We start from the raw sequence: 17,987 nt of genomic DNA, 5'->3' as shown, positions 1-17,987 counted from the left end.
CCAAAGATAAAATCAGAATTGGCAAAAGAGCCCAATTCAGCCAGAAACGTAATTTTTGACCCAGAGCTCAGTTTCGAACCACATGCATATGTTAGTGGTGTCCTGAGTCGGGGAAGCTAAAAAAACCACTCCATTCGCTGATCTGAGCTTTCCTTGAGGAGATACCCCAAAGATAAAATCAGAATTGGCAAAAGAGCCCAATTCAGCCAGAAACGTAACTTTTGACCCAGAGCTCAATTTCGAACCACATGCATATGTTAGTGGTGTCCTGAGTCGGGGAAGCTAAAAAAACCACTCCATTCGCTGATCTGAGCTTTCCTTGAGGAGATACCCCAAAGATAAAATCAGAATTGGCAAAAGAGCCCAATTCAGCCAGAAACGTAACTTTTGACCCAGAGCTCAGTTTCGAACCATATGCATATGTTAGTGGTGTCCTCAGTCGGGGAAGCTAAAAAACACCTCCATTCGCTGATCTGAGCTTTTCTTGAGGAGATACCCCAAAGATAAAATCAGAATTGGCAAAAGAGCCCAATTCACCCAGAAACGTAACTGTTGACCCAGAGCTCAGTTTCGAACCACATGCATATGTTAGTGGTGTCCTGAGTCGGGGAAGCTAAAAAACCACTCCATTCGCTGATCTGAGCTGTTCTTGAGGAGATACCCCAAAGATAAAATCAGAATTGGCAAAAGAGCCCAATTCAGCCAGAAACGTAACTTTTGACCCAGAGCTCAGTTTCGAACCACATGCATATGTTAGTGGTGTCCTGAGTCGGGGAAGCTAAAAAAACCACTCCATTCGCTGATCTGAGCTTTCCTTGAGGAGATACCCCAAAGATAAAATCAGAATTGGCAAAAGAGCCCAATTCAGCCAGAAACGTAACTTTTGACCCAGAGCTCAGTTTCGAACCACATGCATATGTTAGTGGTGTCCTGAGTCGGGGAAGCTAAAAAAACCACTCCATTCGCTGATCTGAGCTTTCCTTGAGGAGATACCCCAAAGATAAAATCAGAATTGGCAAAAGAGCCCAATTCAGCCAGAAACGTAACTTTTGACCCAGAGCTCAGTTTCGAACCATATGCATATGTTAGTGGTGTCCTCAGTCGGGGAAGCTAAAAAACAACTCCATTCGCTGATCTGAGCTTTTCTTGAGGAGATACCCCAAAGATAAAATCAGAATTGGCAAAAGAGCCCAATTCACCCAGAAACGTAACTGTTGACCCAGAGCTCAGTTTCGAACCACATGCATATGTTAGTGGTGTCCTGAGTCGGGGAAGCTAAAAAACCACTCCATTCGCTGATCTGAGCTTTCCCTGAGGAGTTAGACCAAAGCTTATATCAGAATTGGCAAAAGATCCCAATTCTGCCAGAAACGTACCTTTTGACCCAGACCTCAGTTTCAAACCACATGTATATGTTAGTGGTGTCCTCAGTCGGGGAAGCTAAAAAACAACTCCATTCGCTGATCTGAGCTTTCCTTGAGGAGATACCCCAAAGATAAAATCAGAATTGGCAAAAGAGCCCAATTCAGCCAGAAACGTAACTTTTGACCCAGAGCTCAGTTTCGAACCACATGCATATGTTAGTGGTGTCCTCAGTCGGGGAAGCTAAAAAACCACTCTATTCGCTGATCTGAGCTTTCCTTGAGGAGATTCCACAAAGATAAAATCAGAATTGGCAAAAGAGCCCAATTCAGCCAGAAACGTAACTTTTGACCCAGAGCTCAGTTTCGAACCACATGCATATGTTAGTGGTGTCCTGAGTCGGGGAAGCTAAAAAACCACTCCATTCGCTGATCTGAGCTTTCCCTGAGGAGTTAGACCAAAGCTTATATCAGAATTGGCAAAAGATCCCAATTCTGCCTGAAAAGTAATTTTTGACCCAGAGCTCAGTTTCGAACCACATGCATATGTTAGTGGTGTCCTCAGTCAGGGAAGCAAAAAAACAACTCCATTCGCTGATCTGAGCTTTCCCTGAGGAGTTAGACCAAAGCTTATATCAGAATTGGCAAAAGATCCCAATTCTGCCTGAAACGTAACTTTTGACCCAGAGCTCAGTTTCGAACCACATGCATATGTTAGTGGTGTCCTGAGTCGGGGAAGCTAAAAAACCACTCCATTCGCTAATCTGAGCTTTCCCTGAGGAGTTAGACCAAAGCTTATATCAGAATTGGCAAAAGATCCCAATTCTGCCTGAAACGTAACTTTTGACCCAGAGCTCAGTTTCGAACCACATGCATATGTTAGTGGTGTCCTCAGTCGGGGAAGCTAAAAAACCACTCTATTCGCTGATCTGAGCTTTCCTTGAGGAGATACCCCAAAGATAAAATCAGAATTGGCAAAAGAGCCCAATTCAGCCAGAAACGTAACTTTTGACCCAGAGCTCAGTTTCGAACCATATGCATATGTTAGTGGTGTCCTCAGTCGGGGAAGCTAAAAAACCACTCCATTCGCTGATCTGAGCTTTCCCTTAGGAGTTAGACCAAAGCTTATATCAGAATTGGCAAAACATCCCAATTCTGCCTGAAACGTAATTTTTGACCCAGAGCTCAGTTTCGAACCACATGGATATGTTAGTGGTGTCCTCAGTCAGGGAAGCAAAAAAACAACTCCATTCGCTGATCTGAGCTTTCCTTGAGGAGATACCCCAAAGATAAAATCAGAATTGGCAAAAGAGCCCAATTCAGCCAGAAACGTAACTTTTGACCCAGAGCTCAGTTTCGAACCATATGCATATGTTAGTGGTGTCCTGAGTCGGGGAAGCTAAAAAACAACTCCATTCGCTGATCTGAGCTTAGCTTGAGGAGATACCCCAAAGATAAAACCAGAATTGGCAAAAGAGCCCAATTCAGCCAGAACGTAACTTTTGACCCAGAGCTCAGTTTCGAACCATATGCATATGTTAGTGGTGTCCTGAGTCGGGGAAGCTAAAAAACCACTCCATTCGCTGATCTGATCTTTCCCTGAGGAGTTAGACCAAAGCTTATATCAGAATTGTCAAAAGATCCCAATTCTGCCAGAAACGTAACTTTTGACCCAGAGCTCAGTTTCGAACCACATGCATAGGTTAGTGGTGTCCTCAGTCGGGGAAGCTAAAAAACCACTCTATTCGCTGATCTGAGCTTTCCTTGAGGAGATACCCCAAAGATAAAATCAGAATTGGCAAAAGAGCCCAATTCAGCCAGAAACGTAACTTTTGACCCAGAGCTCAGTTTCGAACCATATGCATATGTTAGTGGTGTCCTCAGTCGGGGAAGCTAAAAAACCACTCCATTCGCTGATCTGAGCTTTCCCTTAGGAGTTAGACCAAAGCTTATATCAGAATTGGCAAAACATCCCAATTCTGCCTGAAACGTAATTTTTGACCCAGAGCTCAGTTTCGAACCACATGGATATGTTAGTGGTGTCCTCAGTCAGGGAAGCAAAAAAACAACTCCATTCGCTGATCTGAGCTTTCCTTGAGGAGATACCCCAAAGATAAAATCAGAATTGGCAAAAGAGCCCAATTCAGCCAGAAACGTAACTTTTGACCCAGAGCTCAGTTTCGAACCATATGCATATGTTAGTGGTGTCCTCAGTCGGGGAAGCTAAAAAACAACTCCATTTGCTGATCTGAGCTTTTCTTGAGGAGATACCCCAAAGATAAAATCAGAATTGGCAAAAGAGCCCAATTCAGTAGGAAACGTAACTTTTGACCCAGAGCTCAGTTTCGAACCACATGCATATGTTAGTGGTGTCCTGAGTCGGGGAAGCTAAAAAACCACTCCATTCGCTAATCTGAGCTTTCCCTGAGGAGTTAGACCAAAGCTTATATCAGAATTGGCAAAAGATCCCAATTCTTCCTGAAACGTAACGTTTGACCCAGAGCTCAGTTTCGAACCACATGTATATGTTAGTGGTGTCCTGAGTCGGGGAAGCTAAAAAACCACTCCATTCCCTGATCTGAGCTTTCCCTGAGGAGTTAGACCAAAGCTTATATCAGAATTGGCAAAAGAGCCCAATTCAGCCAGAAACGTAACTTTTGACCCAGAGCTCAGTTTCGAACCACATGCATATGTTAGTGGTGTCCTGAGTCGGGGAAGCTAAAAAAACCACTCCATTCGCTGATCTGAGCTTTCCTTGAGGAGATACCCCAAAGATAAAATCAGAATTGGCAAAAGAGCCCAATTCAGCCAGAAACGTAATTTTTGACCCAGAGCTCAGTTTCGAACCACATGCATATGTTAGTGGTGTCCTCAGTCGGGGAAGCTAAAAAACAACTCCATTCGCTGATCTGAGCTTTCCTTGAGGAGATACCCCAAAGATAAAATCAGAATTGGCAAAAGAGCCCAATTCAGCCAGAACGTAACTTTTGACCCAGAGCTCAGTTTCGAACCATATGCATATGTTAGTGGTGTCCTGAGTCGGGGAAGCTAAAAAACCACTCTATTCGCTGATCTGAGCTTTCCTTGAGGAGATACCCCAAAGATAAAATCAGAATTGGCAAAAGAGCCCAATTCAGCCAGAAACGTAACTTTTGACCCAGAGCTCAGTTTCGAACCATATGCATATGTTAGTGGTGTCCTCAGTCGGGGAAGCTAAAAAACAACTCCATTCGCTGATCTGAGCTTTCCCTTAGGAGTTAGACCAAAGCTTATATCAGAATTGGCAAAACATCCCAATTCTGCCTGAAACGTAATTTTTGACCCAGAGCTCAGTTTCGAACCACATGGATATGTTAGTGGTGTCCTCAGTCAGGGAAGCAAAAAAACAATTCCATTCGCTGATCTGAGCTTTCCTTGAGGAGATACCCCAAAGATAAAATCAGAATTGGCAAAAGAGCCCAATTCAGCCAGAAACGTAACTTTTGACCCAGAGCTCAGTTTCGAACCATATGCATATGTTAGTGGTGTCCTCAGTCGGGGAAGCTAAAAAACAACTCCATTCGCTGATCTGAGCTTTTCTTGAGGAGATACCCCAAAGATAAAATCAGAATTGGCAAAAGAGCCCAATTCATTAGGAAACGTAACTTTTGACCCAGAGCTCAGTTTCGAACCACATGCATATGTTAGTGGTGTCCTGAGTCGGGGAAGCTAAAAAACCACTCCATTCGCTAATCTGAGCTTTCCCTGAGGAGTTAGACCAAAGCTTATATCAGAATTGGCAAAAGATCCCAATTCTTCCTGAAACGTAACTTTTGACCCAGAGCTCAGTTTCGAACCACATGTATATGTTAGTGGTGTCCTGAGTCGGGGAAGCTAAAAAACCACGCCATTCCCTGATCTGAGCTTTCCCTGAGGAGTTAGACCAAAGCTTATATCAGAATTGGCAAAAGAGCCCAATTCAGTAGGAAACGTAACTTTTGACCCAGAGCTCAGTTTCGAACCACATGCATATGTTAGTGGTGTCCTGAGTCGGGGAAGCTAAAAAACCACTCCATTCGCTAATCTGAGCTTTCCCTGAGGAGTTAGACCAAAGCTTATATCAGAATTGGCAAAAGATCCCAATTCTTCCTGAAACGTAACTTTTGACCCAGAGCTCAGTTTCGAACCACATGCATATGTTAGTGGTGTCCTGAGTCGGGGAAGCTAAAAAAACCACTCCATTCGCTGATCTGAGCTTTCCTTGAGGAGATACCCCAAAGATAAAATCAGAATTGGCAAAAGAGCCCAATTCAGCCAGAAACGTAACTTTTGACCCAGAGCTCAGTTTCGAACCACATGCATATGTTAGTGGTGTCCTGAGTCGGGGAAGCTAAAAAACAACTCCATTCGCTGATCTGAGCTTAGCTTGAGGAGATACCCCAAAGATAAAATCAGAATTGGCAAAAGAGCCCAATTCAGCCAGAAACGTAACTTTTGACCCAGAGCTCAGTTTCCAACCACATGCATATGTTAGTGGTGTCCTCAGTCAGGGAAGCAAAAAAACAACTCCATTCGCTGATCTGAGCTTTCCTTGAGGAGATACCCCAAAGATAAAATCAGAATTGGCAAAAGAGCCCAATTCAGCCAGAAACGTAACTTTTGACCCAGAGCTCAGTTTCGAACCATATGCATATGTTAGTGGTGTCCTGAGTCGGGGAAGCTAAAAAACCACTCCATTCGCTGATCTGATCTTTCCCTGAGGAGTTAGACCAAAGCTTATATCAGAATTGTCAAAAGATCACAATTCTGCCAGAAACGTAACTTTTGACCCAGAGCTCAGTTTCGAACCACATGCATATGTTAGTGGTGTCCTCAGTCGGGGAAGCTAAAAAACCACTCTATTCGCTGATCTGAGCTTTCCTTGAGGAGATACCCCAAAGATAAAATCAGAATTGGCAAAAGAGCCCAATTCAGCCAGAAACGTAACTTTTGACCCAGAGCTCAGTTTCGAACCATATGCATATGTTAGTGGTGTCCTGAGTCGGGGAAGCTAAAAAACCACTCCATTCGCTGATCTGAGCTTTCCCTGAGGAGTTAGACCAAAGCTTATATCAGAATTGGCAAAAGATCCCAATTCTGCCTGAAACGTAACTTTTGACCCAGAGCTCAGTTTCGAACCAGATGCATATGTTAGTGGTGTCCTGAGTCGGGGAAGCTAAAAAACCACTCCATTCGCTAATCTGAGCTTTCCCTGAGGAGTTAGACCAAAGCTTATATCAGAATTGGCAAAAGATCCCAATTCTTCCTGAAACGTAACTTTTGACCCAGAGCTCAGTTTCGAACCACATGTATATGTTAGTGGTGTCCTGAGTCGGGGAAGCTAAAAAACCACTCCATTCCCTGATCTGAGCTTTCCCTGAGGAGTTAGACCAAAGCTTATATCAGAATTGGCAAAAGAGCCCAATTCAGCCAGAAACGTAACTTTTGACCCAGAGCTCAGTTTCGAACCACATGCATATGTTAGTGGTGTCCTCAGTCGGGGAAGCTAAAAAACAACTCCATTCGCTGATCTGAGCTGTTCTTGAGGAGATACCCCAAAGATAAAATCAGAATTGGCAAAAGAGCCCAATTCAGCCAGAAACGTAACTTTTGACCCAGAGCTCAGTTTCGAACCACATGCATATGTTAGTGGTGTCCTGAGTCGGGGAAGCTAAAAAACAACTCCATTCGCTGATCTGAGCTTAGCATGAGGAGATACCCCAAAGATAAAATCAGAATTGGCAAAAGAGCCCAATTCAGCCAGAAACGTAACTTTTGACCCAGAGCTCAGTTTCGAACCATATGCATATGTTAGTGGTGTCCTCAGTCGGGGAAGCTAAAAAACCACTCCATTCGCTGATCTGAGCTTTCCCTTAGGAGTTAGACCAAAGCTTATATCAGAATTGGCAAAACATCCCAATTCTGCCTGAAACGTAATTTTTGACCCAGAGCTCAGTTTCGAACCACATGGATATGTTAGTGGTGTCCTCAGTCAGGGAAGCAAAAAAACAACTCCATTCGCTGATCTGAGCTTTCCTTGAGGAGATACCCCAAAGATAAAATCAGAATTGGCAAAAGAGCCCAATTCAGCCAGAAACGTAACTTTTGACCCAGAGCTCAGTTTCGAACCATATGCATATGTTAGTGGTCTCCTCAGTCGGGGAAGCTAAAAAACCACTCCATTCGCTAATCTGAGCTTTCCCTGAGGAGTTAGACCAAAGCTTATATCAGAATTGGCAAAAGATCCCAATTCTTCCTGAAACGTAACTTTTGACCCAGAGCTCAGTTTCGAACCACATGTATATGTTAGTGGTGTCCTGAGTCGGGGAAGCTAAAAAACCACTCCATTCCCTGATCTGAGCTTTCCCTGAGGAGTTAGACCAAAGCTTATATCAGAATTGGCAAAAGAGCCCAATTCAGCCAGAAACGTAACTTTTGACCCAGAGCTCAGTTTCGAACCACATGCATATGTTAGTGGTGTCCTCAGTCGGGGAAGCTAAAAAACAACTCCATTCGCTGATCTGAGCTGTTCTTGAGGAGATACCCCAAAGATAAAATCAGAATTGGCAAAAGAGCCCAATTCAGCCAGAAACGTAACTTTTGACCCAGAGCTCAGTTTCGAACCACATGCATATGTTAGTGGTGTCCTGAGTCGGGGAAGCTAAAAAACAACTCCATTCGCTGATCTGAGCTTAGCTTGAGGAGATACCCCAAAGATAAAATCAGAATTGGCAAAAGAGCCCAATTCAGCCAGAAACGTAACTTTTGACCCAGAGCTCAGTTTCGAACCATATGCATATGTTAGTGGTGTCCTCAGTCGGGGAAGCTAAAAAACCACTCCATTCGCTGATCTGAGCTTTCCCTTAGGAGTTAGACCAAAGCTTATATCAGAATTGGCAAAACATCCCAATTCTGCCTGAAACGTAATTTTTGACCCAGAGCTCAGTTTCGAACCACATGGATATGTTAGTGGTGTCCTCAGTCAGGGAAGCAAAAAAACAACTCCATTCGCTGATCTGAGCTTTCCTTGAGGAGATACCCCAAAGATAAAATCAGAATTGGCAAAAGAGCCCAATTCAGCCAGAAACGTAACTTTTGACCCAGAGCTCAGTTTCGAACCATATGCATATGTTAGTGGTCTCCTCAGTCGGGGAAGCTAAAAAACAACTCCATTCGCTGATCTGAGCTTTTCTTGAGGAGATACCCCAAAGATAAAATCAGAATTGGCAAAAGAGCCCAATTCAGTAGGAAACGTAACTTTTGACCCAGAGCTCAGTTTCGAACCACATGCATATGTTAGTGGTGTCCTGAGTCGGGGAAGCTAAAAAACCACTCCATTCGCTAATCTGAGCTTTCCCTGAGGAGTTAGACCAAAGCTTATATCAGAATTGGCAAAAGATCCCAATTCTTCCTGAAACGTAACTTTTGACCCAGAGCTCAGTTTCGAACCACATGTATATGTTAGTGGTGTCCTCAGTCAGGGAAGCAAAAAAACAATTCCATTCGCTGATCTGAGCTTTCCTTGAGGAGATACCCCAAAGATAAAATCAGAATTGGCAAAAGAGCCCAATTCAGCCAGAAACGTAACTTTTGACCCAGAGCTCAGTTTCGAACCATATGCATATGTTAGTGGTGTCCTCAGTCGGGGAAGCTAAAAAACAACTCCATTCGCTGATCTGAGCTTTTCTTGAGGAGATACCCCAAAGATAAAATCAGAATTGGCAAAAGAGCCCAATTCAGTAGGAAACGTAACTTTTGACCCAGAGCTCAGTTTCGAACCACATGCATATGTTAGTGGTGTCCTGAGTCGGGGAAGCTAAAAAACCACTCCATTCGCTAATCTGAGCTTTCCCTGAGGAGTTAGACCAAAGCTTATATCAGAATTGGCAAAAGATCCCAATTCTTCCTGAAACGTAACTTTTGACCCAGAGCTCAGTTTCGAACCACATGTATATGTTAGTGGTGTCCTGAGTCGGGGAAGCTAAAAAACCACGCCATTCCCTGATCTGAGCTTTCCCTGAGGAGTTAGACCAAAGCTTATATCAGAATTGGCAAAAGAGCCCAATTCAGCCAGAAACGTAACTTTTGACCCAGAGCTCAGTTTCGAACCACATGCATATGTTAGTGGTGTCCTGAGTCGGGGAAGCTAAAAAAACCACTCCATTCGCTGATCTGAGCTTTCCTTGAGGAGATACCCCAAAGATAAAATCAGAATTGGCAAAAGAGCCCAATTCAGCCAGAAACGTAATTTTTGACCCAGAGCTCAGTTTCGAACCACATGCATATGTTAGTGGTGTCCTCAGTCGGGGAAGCTAAAAAACAACTCCATTCGCTGATCTGAGCTGTTCTTGAGTAGATACCCCAAAGATAAAATCAGAATTGGCAAAAGAGCCCAATTCAGCCAGAAACGTAACTTTTGACCCAGAGCTCAGTTTCCAACCACATGCATATGTTAGTGGTGTCCTCAGTCAGGGAAGCAAAAAAACAACTCCATTCGCTGATCTGAGCTTTCCTTGAGGAGATTCCCCAAAGATAAAATCAGAATTGGCAAAAGAGCCCAATTCAGCCAGAAACGTAACTTTTGACCCAGAGCTCAGTTTCGAACCATATGCATATGTTAGTGGTGTCCTGAGTCGGGGAAGCTAAAAAACCACTCCATTCGCTGATCTGATCTTTCCCTGAGGAGTTAGACCAAAGCTTATATCAGAATTGTCAAAAGATCACAATTCTGCCAGAAACGTAACTTTTGACCCAGAGCTCAGTTTCGAACCACATGCATATGTTAGTGGTGTCCTCAGTCGGGGAAGCTAAAAAACCACTCTATTCGCTGATCTGAGCTTTCCTTGAGGAGATACCCCAAAGATAAAATCAGAATTGGCAAAAGAGCCCAATTCAGCCAGAAACGTAACTTTTGACCCAGAGCTCAGTTTCGAACCATATGCATATGTTAGTGGTGTCCTGAGTCGGGGAAGCTAAAAAACCACTCCATTCGCTGATCTGAGCTTTCCCTGAGGAGTTAGACCAAAGCTTATATCAGAATTGGCAAAAGATCCCAATTCTGCCTGAAACGTAACTTTTGACCCAGAGCTCAGTTTCGAACCAGATGCATATGTTAGTGGTGTCCTGAGTCGGGGAAGCTAAAAAACCACTCCATTCGCTAATCTGAGCTTTCCCTGAGGAGTTAGACCAAAGCTTATATCAGAATTGGCAAAAGATCCCAATTCTTCCTGAAACGTAACTTTTGACCCAGAGCTCAGTTTCGAACCACATGTATATGTTAGTGGTGTCCTGAGTCGGGGAAGCTAAAAAACCACTCCATTCCCTGATCTGAGCTTTCCCTGAGGAGTTAGACCAAAGCTTATATCAGAATTGGCAAAAGAGCCCAATTCAGCCAGAAACGTAACTTTTGACCCAGAGCTCAGTTTCGAACCACATGCATATGTTAGTGGTGTCCTCAGTCGGGGAAGCTAAAAAACAACTCCATTCGCTGATCTGAGCTGTTCTTGAGGAGATACCCCAAAGATAAAATCAGAATTGGCAAAAGAGCCCAATTCAGCCAGAAACGTAACTTTTGACCCAGAGCTCAGTTTCGAACCACATGCATATGTTAGTGGTGTCCTGAGTCGGGGAAGCTAAAAAACAACTCCATTCGCTGATCTGAGCTTAGCTTGAGGAGATACCCCAAAGATAAAATCAGAATTGGCAAAAGAGTCCAATTCAGCCAGAAACGTAACTTTTGACCCAGAGCTCAGTTTCGAACCATATGCATATGTTAGTGGTGTCCTCAGTCGGGGAAGCTAAAAAACCACTCCATTCGCTGATCTGAGCTTTCCCTTAGGAGTTAGACCAAAGCTTATATCAGAATTGGCAAAACATCCCAATTCTGCCTGAAACGTAATTTTTGACCCAGAGCTCAGTTTCGAACCACATGGATATGTTAGTGGTGTCCTCAGTCAGGGAAGCAAAAAAACAACTCCATTCGCTGATCTGAGCTTTCCTTGAGGAGATACCCCAAAGATAAAATCAGAATTGGCAAAAGAGCCCAATTCAGTAGGAAACGTAACTTTTGACCCAGAGCTCAGTTTCGAACCACATGCATATGTTAGTGGTGTCCTGAGTCGGGGAAGCTAAAAAACCACTCCATTCGCTGATCTGAGCTTTCCCTGAGGAGTTAGACCAAAGCTTATATCAGAATTGGCAAAAGATCCCAATTCTGCCTGAAACGTAACTTTTGACCCAGAGCTCAGTTTCGAACCACATGTATATGTTAGTGGTGTCCTGAGTCGGGGAAGCTAAAAAACCACTCCATTCCCTGATCTGAGCTTTCCCTGAGGAGTTAGACCAAAGCTTATATCAGAATTGGCAAAAGAGCCCAATTCAGCCAGAAACGTAACTTTTGACCCAGAGCTCAGTTTCGAACCACATGCATATGTTAGTGGTGTCCTCAGTCGGGGAAGCTAAAAAACAACTCCATTCGCTGATCTGAGCTGTTCTTGAGGAGATACCCCAAAGATAAAATCAGAATTGGCAAAAGAGCCCAATTCAGCCAGAAACGTAACTTTTGACCCAGAGCTCAGTTTCCAACCACATGCATATGTTAGTGGTGTCCTCAGTCAGGGAAGCAAAAAAACAACTCCATTCGCTGATCTGAGCTTTCCTTGAGGAGATACCCCAAAGATAAAATCAGAATTGGCAAAAGAGCCCAATTCAGCCAGAAACGTAACTTTTGACCCAGAGCTCAGTTTCGAACCATATGCATATGTTAGTGGTGTCCTGAGTCGGGGAAGCTAAAAAACCACTCCATTCGCTGATCTGATCTTTCCCTGAGGAGTTAGACCAAAGCTTATATCAGAATTGTCAAAAGATCACAATTCTGCCAGAAACGTAACTTTTGACCCAGAGCTCAGTTTCGAACCACATGCATATGTTAGTGGTGTCCTCAGTCAGGGAAGCAAAAAAACAACTCCATTCGCTGATCTGAGCTTTCCTTGAGGAGATACCCCAAAGATAAAATCAGAATTGGCAAAAGAGCCCAATTCAGTAGGAAACGTAACTTTTGACCCAGAACTCAGTTTCGAACCACATGCATATGTTAGTGGTGTCCTGAGTCGGGGAAGCTAAAAAACCACTCCATTCGCTGATCTGAGCTTTCCCTGAGGAGTTAGACCAAAGCTTATATCAGAATTGGCAAAAGATCCCAATTCTTCCTGAAACGTAACTTTTGACCCAGAGCTCAGTTTCGAACCACATGTATATGTTAGTGGTGTCCTGAGTCGGGGAAGCTAAAAAACCACTCCATTCCCTGATCTGAGCTTTCCCTGAGGAGTTAGACCAAAGCTTATATCAGAATTGGCAAAAGAGCCCAATTCAGCCAGAAACGTAACTTTTGACCCAGAGCTCAGTTTCGAACCACATGCATATGTTAGTGGTGTCCTCAGTCGGGGAAGCTAAAAAACAACTCCATTCGCTGATCTGAGCTGTTCTTGAGGAGATACCCCAAAGATAAAATCAGAATTGGCAAAAGAGCCCAATTCAGCCAGAAACGTAACTTTTGACCCAGAGCTCAGTTTCGAACCACATGCATATGTTAGTGGTGTCCTGAGTCGGGGAAGCTAAAAAACAACTCCATTCGCTGATCTGAGCTTAGCTTGAGGAGATACCCCAAAGATAAAATCAGAATTGGCAAAAGAGCCCAATTCAGCCAGAAACGTAACTTTTGACCCAGAGCTCAGTTTCGAACCATATGCATATGTTAGTGGTGTCCTCAGTCGGGGAAGCTAAAAAACCACTCCATTCGCTGATCTGAGCTTTCCCTTAGGAGTTAGACCAAAGCTTATATCAGAATTGGCAAAACATCCCAATTCTGCCTGAAACGTAATTTTTGACCCAGAGCTCAGTTTCGAACCACATGGATATGTTAGTGGTGTCCTCAGTCAGGGAAGCAAAAAAACAACTCCATTCGCTGATCTGAGCTTTCCTTGAGGAGATACCCCAAAGATAAAATCAGAATTGGCAAAAGAGCCCAATTCAGCCAGAAACGTAACTTTTGACCCAGAGCTCAGTTTCGAACCATATGCATATGTTAGTGGTGTCCTCAGTCGGGGAAGCTAAAAAACAACTCCATTCGCTGATCTGAGCTTTTCTTGAGGAGATACCCCAAAGATAAAATCAGAATTGGCAAAAGAGCCCAATTCAGTAGGAAACGTAACTTTTGACCCAGAGCTCAGTTTCGAACCACATGCATATGTTAGTGGTGTCCTGAGTCGGGGAAGCTAAAAAACCACTCCATTCGCTAATCTGAGCTTTCCCTGAGGAGTTAGACCAAAGCTTATATCAGAATTGGCAAAAGATCCCAATTCTTCCTGAAACGTAACTTTTGACCCAGAGCTCAGTTTCGAACCACATGTATATGTTAGTGGTGTCCTGAGTCGGGGAAGCTAAAAAACCACTCCATTCCCTGATCTGAGCTTTCCCTGAGGAGTTAGACCAAAGCTTATATCAGAATTGGCAAAAGAGCCCAATTCAGCCAGAAACGTAACTTTTGACCCAGAGCTCAGTTTCGAACCACATGCATATGTTAGTGGTGTCCTCAGTCGGGGAAGCTAAAAAACAACTCCATTCGCTGATCTGAGCTGTTCTTGAGTAGATACCCCAAAGATAAAATCAGAATTGGCAAAAGAGCCCAATTCAGCCAGAAACGTAACTTTTGACCCAGAGCTCAGTTTCCAACCACATGCATATGTTAGTGGTGTCCTCAGTCAGGGAAGCAAAAAAACAACTCCATTCGCTGATCTGAGCTTTCCTTGAGGAGATACCCCAAAGATAAAATCAGAATTGGCAAAAGAGCCCAATTCAGCCAGAAACGTAACTTTTGACCCAGAGCTCAGTTTCGAACCATATGCATATGTTAGTGGTGTCCTGAGTCGGGGAAGCTAAAAAACCACTCCATTCGCTGATCTGATCTTTCCCTGAGGAGTTAGACCAAAGCTTATATCAGAATTGTCAAAAGATCACAATTCTGCCAGAAACGTAACTTTTGACCCAGAGCTCAGTTTCGAACCACATGCATATGTTAGTGGTGTCCTCAGTCGGGGAAGCTAAAAAACCACTCTATTCGCTGATCTGAGCTTTCCTTGAGGAGATACCCCAAAGATAAAATCAGAATTGGCAAAAGAGCCCAATTCAGTAGGAAACGTAACTTTTGACCCAGAACTCAGTTTCGAACCACATGCATATGTTAGTGGTGTCCTGAGTCGGGGAAGCTAAAAAACCACTCCATTCGCTGATCTGAGCTTTCCCTGAGGAGTTAGACCAAAGCTTATATCAGAATTGGCAAAAGATCCCAATTCTGCCTGAAACGTAACTTTTGACCCAGAGCTCAGTTTCGAACCAGATGCATATGTTAGTGGTGTCCTGAGTCGGGGAAGCTAAAAAACCACTCCATTCGCTAATCTGAGCTTTCCCTGAGGAGTTAGACCAAAGCTTATATCAGAATTGGCAAAAGATCCCAATTCTTCCTGAAACGTAACTTTTGACCCAGAGCTCAGTTTCGAACCACATGTATATGTTAGTGGTGTCCTGAGTCGGGGAAGCTAAAAAACCACTCCATTCCCTGATCTGAGCTTTCCCTGAGGAGTTAGACCAAAGCTTATATCAGAATTGGCAAAAGAGCCCAATTCAGCCAGAAACGTAACTTTTGACCCAGAGCTCAGTTTCGAACCACATGGATATGTTAGTGGTGTCCTCAGTCAGGGAAGCAAAAAAACAACTCCATTCGCTGATCTGAGCTTTCCTTGAGGAGATACCCCAAAGATAAAATCAGAATTGGCAAAAGAGCCCAATTCAGCCAGAAACGTAACTTTTGACCCAGAGCTCAGTTTCGAACCATATGCATATGTTAGTGGTGTCCTCAGTCGGGGAAGCTAAAAAACAACTCCATTCGCTGATCTGAGCTTTTCTTGAGGAGATACCCCAAAGATAAAATCAGAATTGGCAAAAGAGCCCAATTCAGCCAGAAACGTAATTTTTGACCCAGAGCTCAGTTTCGAACCACATGCATATGTTAGTGGTGTCCTCAGTCGGGGAAGCTAAAAAACAACTCCATTCGCTGATCTGAGCTGTTCTTGAGGAGATACCCCAAAGATAAAATCAGAATTGGCAAAAGAGCCCAATTCAGCCAGAAACGTAACTTTTGACCCAGAGCTCAGTTTCGAACCATATGCATATGTTAGTGGTGTCCTCAGTCGGGGAAGCTAAAAAACAACTCCATTCGCTGATCTGAGCTTTTCTTGAGGAGATACCCCAAAGATAAAATCAGAATTGGCAAAAGAGCCCAATTCAGCCAGAAACGTAATTTTTGACCCAGAGCTCAGTTTCGAACCACATGCATATGTTAGTGGTGTCCTCAGTCGGGGAAGCTAAAAAACAACTCCATTCGCTGATCTGAGCTGTTCTTGAGGAGATACCCCAAAGATAAAATCAGAATTGGCAAAAGAGCCCAATTCAGCCAGAAACGTAACTTTTGACCCAGAGCTCAGTTTCGAACCACATGCATATGTTAGTGGTGTCCTGAGTCGGGGAAGCTAAAAAACAACTCCATTCGCTGATCTGAGCTTAGCTTGAGGAGATACCCCAAAGATAAAATCAGAATTGGCAAAAGAGCCCAATTCAGCCAGAAACGTAACTTTTGACCCAGAGCTCAGTTTCGAACCATATGCATATGTTAGTGGTGTCCTCAGTCGGGGAAGCTAAAAAACCACTCCATTCGCTGATCTGAGCTTTCCCTTAGGAGTTAGACCAAAGCTTATATCAGAATTGGCAAAAGAGCCCAATTCAGCCAGAAACGTAACTTTTGACCCAGAGCTCAGTTTCGAACCACATGCATATGTTAGTGGTGTCCTGAGTCGGGGAAGCTAAAAAAACCACTCCATTCGCTGATCTGAGCTTGACTTGAGGAGATACCCCAAAGATAAAATCAGAATTGGCAAAAGAGCCCAATTCAGCCAGAAACGTAACTTTTGACCCAGAGCTCAGTTTCGAACCATATGCATATGTTAGTGGTGTCCTCAGTCGGGGAAGCTAAAAAACAACTCCATTCGCTGATCTGAGCTTTTCTTGAGGAGATACCCCAAAGATAAAATCAGAATTGGCAAAAGAGCCCAATTCACCCAGAAACGTAACTGTTGACCCAGAGCTCAGTTTCGAACCACATGTATATGTTAGTGGTGTCCTGAGTCGGGGAAGCTAAAAAACCACTCCATTCACTGATCTGAGCTTTCCCTGAGGAGTTAGACCAAAGCTTATATCAGAATTGGCAAAAGATCCCAATTCTGCCAGAAACGTACCTTTTGACCCAGACCTCAGTTTCAAACCACATGTATATGTTAGTGGTGTCCTCAGTCGGGGAAGCTAAAAAAACCACTCCATTCGCTGATCTGAGCTTTCCTTGAGGAGATACCCCAAAGATAAAATCAGAATTGGCAAAAGAGCCCAATTCAGCCAGAAACGTAACTTTTGACCCAGAGCTCAGTTTCGAACCACATGCATATGTTAGTGGTGTCCTGAGTCGGGGAAGCTTAAAAAACAACTCCATTCGCTGATCTGAGCTTTTCTTGAGTAGATACCCCAAAGATAAAATCAGAATTGGCAAAAGAGCCCAATTCACCCAGAAACGTAACTGTTGACCCAGAGCTCAGTTTCGAACCACATGCATATGTTAGTGGTGTCCTGAGTCGGGGAAGCTAAAAAACCACTCCATTCGCTGATCTGAGCTTTCCCTGAGGAGTTACACCAAATCTTATATCAGAATTGGCAAAAGATCCCAATTCTGCCAGAAACGTACCTTTTGACCCAGACCTCACTTTCAAACAACATGTATATGTTAGTGGTGTCCTCAGTCGGGGAAGCTAAAAAACAACTCCATTCGCTGATCTGAGCTTTCCTTGAGGAGATACCCCAAAGATAAAATCAGAATTGGCAAAAGAGCCCAATTCAGCCAGAAACGTAACTTTTGACCCAGAGCTCAGTTTCAAACCACATGCATATGTTAGTGGTGTCCTGAGTCGGGGAAGCTAAAAAACCACTCCATTCGCTGATCTGAGCTTTCCCTGAGGAGTTAGACCAAAGCTTATATCAGAATTGGCAAAAGGTCCCAATTCTGCCTGAAACGTAATTTTTGACCCAGAGCTCAGTTTCGAACCACATGCATATGTTAGTGGTGTCCTCAGTCGGGGAAGCTAAAAAACAACTCCATTCGCTGATCTGAGCTGTTCTTGAGGAGATACCCCAAAGATAAAATCAGAATTGGCAAAAGAGCCCAATTCAGCCAGAAACGTAACTTTTGACCCAGAGCTCAGTTTCCAACCACATGCATATGTTAGTGGTGTCCTCAGTCAGGGAAGCAAAAAAACAACTCCATTCGCTGATCTGAGCTTTCCTTGAGGAGATACCCCAAAGATAAAATCAGAATTGGCAAAAGAGCCCAATTCAGCCAGAAACGTAACTTTTGACCCAGAGCTCAGTTTCGAACCATATGCATATGTTAGTGGTGTCCTCAGTCGGGGAAGCTAAAAAACCACTCCATTCGCTGATCTGAGCTTTTCTTGAGGA

This window comes from Natrix helvetica, assembly GCF_964273705.1.
Source record: "Natrix helvetica genome assembly, chromosome: 3".
NCBI classification, from domain to species: domain Eukaryota; kingdom Metazoa; phylum Chordata; class Lepidosauria; order Squamata; family Natricidae; genus Natrix; species Natrix helvetica.
Note: the sequence above shows the minus strand (reverse complement) of the source record.